The sequence below is a fragment of the Scomber japonicus genome, chromosome 20, assembly GCF_027409825.1.
Source record: "Scomber japonicus isolate fScoJap1 chromosome 20, fScoJap1.pri, whole genome shotgun sequence".
NCBI classification, from domain to species: domain Eukaryota; kingdom Metazoa; phylum Chordata; class Actinopteri; order Scombriformes; family Scombridae; genus Scomber; species Scomber japonicus.
The window spans coordinates 5,403,791-5,407,496 of NC_070597.1; positions in this window are offsets into that span (position 1 = coordinate 5,403,791).

The following is a 3,706-nucleotide window of genomic DNA, read 5'->3' on the forward strand; positions in this document are numbered from 1 at the left end:
AGACCACTGTCACATTCCCAACATCCATCCCTGGCCCCTGCAATCTGTCTATTGCTCCTACTGAGCAACTGTCATCCAAGTCCCAGAGCTGAGCTAGGCACATTTCTGCCGATGCCGTAACACATAACAATGTTCGTGATCGAAAACAGACCTGCCTCATTGTCAGCGCCGCCGTGACATACCGCATCTTGACTCAAGGCACTGGAAATTCATCTTTATTGGTATAATGTAGAAGACTCCCCACCATGACTGCCTGGAGAGCAGGTTTCACAAAGATATCTATCAATTATTGTCACATTTAGAGACTCAGGGGAACCCCCCCCCAAAAAAAAACCACCCACCCACCTACCCTCCACCTACCCTCCACCACCTCCTTCAAACAGGGCGGTAGGTCGAGTGCTGCTCAGTCACTGCCTGTTTCCCTATCTTCTTTGTTATGGAGGAATAAAACACAGAAGGGGCGGGTGAAGGGGGTGCAAAGGGGGCACTTCACTTCACTGCTGACCTCCAGACTGTGGTCACCGGGCGCTCAGCCTCCTCTCTGCAGAGTGCATGCTCCCAGCCCCTGCTGAGCAACCTTCGAGCCCCCCCTTCAGTCCGCCGAGCTCACAAAAATGCCCCGGAGGTCCTTCGACATCACCCTCCTCCACCATCCAGCCCTCTTTCCCTCAGATATTTGGTTAAAAATCACTTTAGAGGAGCTAATGTGAAAAGTAAACTACAGTTAGGACACCTGTTATCTTCTTGACATTACAATTAAAACACTTAATGGTACAAAAAATATCTCCTAAGTGCACTAAACTCTTTCTCACTCATATTTTCTGCTACTTTATCTGCTTATTTATTTATTTTAATACAATATAAAGTTATAGGAGCAGTGTAGTTTAGCTATATTGGGCTAATTTTTAGCAGCAGTCCTTGAGCAGGTGTAATGAAAGCTACAAAAGACACCAAAAATGATCAAATTAGATTAATGAAATGGGGTCAGCAATACTATATGAAGACATAAAATACATTAAACTAAGGGAAATACAGAAAAATGAACTTCAGGGTATTTAAATAGTATGTTACAAGTTATAAGGGGAGTGCATGTTAATAAATATTGCTGTAAATGTGCCAGTTTTAGAGGTTCTGGCTAATTTTCAGCTGCAGGTGTAATAAGACATACTTTACTATATAAAGCCTTATAAGAACACATAAATGATATTAAAATAAAGGCAATACAGAAACATGAGATATAGGTAGCATAGAGTATGAACACACACTTAATTGTCTTTTTAATTAAATCAGGATGAAATAAATAAAACTTTTGTTACCTGGCTGGTTTCCATGAGGCTCCATACATTCACTCTGCTGTGAAATCTATCATTTAATCTGGTGTTAACAGCTCGTAAATGCATTTCTAATCAGTGTTAACTCAGATTTTCAAAATAAAATGCGGGCCTTTTATAATCCCAGTTCAGCCTGTCAAACAAATCTCTTTATTTATACAAAGTTGAATTTTCCTGAAAATTCAACCACAGAAACTAACAATGTTAACACAGTCTTCTTATATAATAACATGTTACATCTGACAGCGGTGGTGTCTGACGGGCATTGTACAACAAACCCCTTCACCCCCCCCCCACCCTACCCCCCCCCTTAACTTCCCAACTTCCCCTCCACCACCACCACCACCTCTCACGGTAAAGAAATTGAACTTTTCATAAAACATTTTGTCCTGTGAAGTGAAGTATGAAATATATCCTGATGAACCCCTTCATTACTGGGTTTCTTTAAAAAACGTCTTGTGCATGCGGTCACGTCTTTTAGCGGTTTGTTCTTTCCATGATGACCCCCTCCACCCCCTCCACCCCCACCCTTTCCCCTTCCCCTCCTTTTCCCCACCCATCCACCTCCACTCTTTACTCTCCACACACACACACACACTAGATCATTATCACTACAACCCACTTTGTTTGATCTCTGCCAGGTATCTTGTTTGTATTCATCTTCATCTGTTTCCTTATATATATATGTGTGTGTGTGTGTGTGTGTGTGTGTGTCTTCAAGGCCCTAAGTCCATCACAAGTGTCCCACCCTCCTCCTTTTCACTCTATCTATCTCCTGCTCCTCCACCTCCACCTCCTCCACCCCTCCACCCCTCTCCCCTGTCCCTTCGGCTGCGGCTCAACCCCACAGCCCATCACAATGACAATAGTATTGATGTAAAATGTGTCGCCTTTGGGCCGCTGAAGCATATAACCCCTGCATGCCTGGTCCCAGCCACCGCCGCACTTTATGGCTTTATTGTGCCCCCCCCCCCCACCACCACCACCACCACCCCCCTACCCCTCTTTTATGTCCCCTCCTCACCCTGTTGGGGTGGGCGGCGGACAACAATTTAGAAAATTCACTGTATATTTCCCTGTGAGGAGGAGCGGCGGGATGGGAGAGATTATGCGTGTGTTGACGGGCGTCTCTGAGCTCTCGTGTGTGTGTGTGTGTGTGTGTGTGTGTGTGTATGTGTGTGTGTGTGTGTGTGTGTGTGTGTGAGAGTGTGTGTGTATGTGTGTGTGTGTTGAATTCATGTATATCCGGATCAATTAGTCAGGGCACAACCCCTTAAGAAAAAAAAAAAAATCAATGTGTCAACATGTACGTCAGTGTGTGTGTGTGTGTGTGTGTATGTGTGTGTGTGTGTGTGTGTGTGTGTGTGTGTGTTGTCTCCTTCACCTCCAGCCACTATGGGTGAATCTTTTCTTCTTCTTTTTTTTTCCTTTCTTTCTTCAATGATCATACATGAAACAAGTTGAGTAACAACTCTACTTACTCTACCTTTTCTTTTTCTTTTTTTTTCATGTGTGTGTCCCTCTCTCTCTCTCTCTCTCTCTCTCTCTCTCTCTCTCTCTCTCTCTCTCTCTCTCTCTCTCATTTCCCTCCCTCCCTCTTTTCACTCTTTCCTTTCTTTTCCACATTACCAGGGGGTGGCGTGTGATTGACAGATGGGAACGAATAATAATTTTTTTTTTTTTCGTAACCTAAGGCCATCTTCTGTGATTGGCTTGCCAGCTGACATCTCCAAACCTCACTCCCCCCCCACCCCCCACCCTCACCCCCCCACCTCCTCCTCCACCACCACCACCACCCGCCTCCCCTCCTCCTCCTCCTCCTCCTCCTCCTCCACCACCACCACCACCACCACCCCCCCCTTTAATATTGGGCCTGTGGATGAGGCATCCTGAGGGAGAAAAAAGTAAGGAGAGAGAGAGAGAAAAAGATATCTACCTTAGGGAAGAACCTCAGAGAGAGGGAGGGAAGGAGAGGACGGGTAGGAGCGTGTGTGCATGTGTGTAAGAGACACTTATTCTCTTAACTACTAGGAGACAGACACACTTTTCCTGGCCCGACTCAAAGAAAGGGGGGAAAACAGGAGGAAGATTTTTTTTATTTTTTTCTTCTTCAATATCATTTTAATTTTCCCCTCATTCAACAATCAAGCTGCCCTTAAAAAAAAAAAGCTTCTTCTTCCTGGAAACTCTCTTCAATTTTTTTTTTTTTCATTTTTTTTTTTTTTTTTTGTTCTCATTTGCTACTACTGGAAGTTTTTCTATGTATTGATCCCATTTCACCTACATACACACACACACACACACATACACACATACACACACACACTCACTCTCTCTCTCACACACACCACACACCTCTTAACAAGGCTTACCTC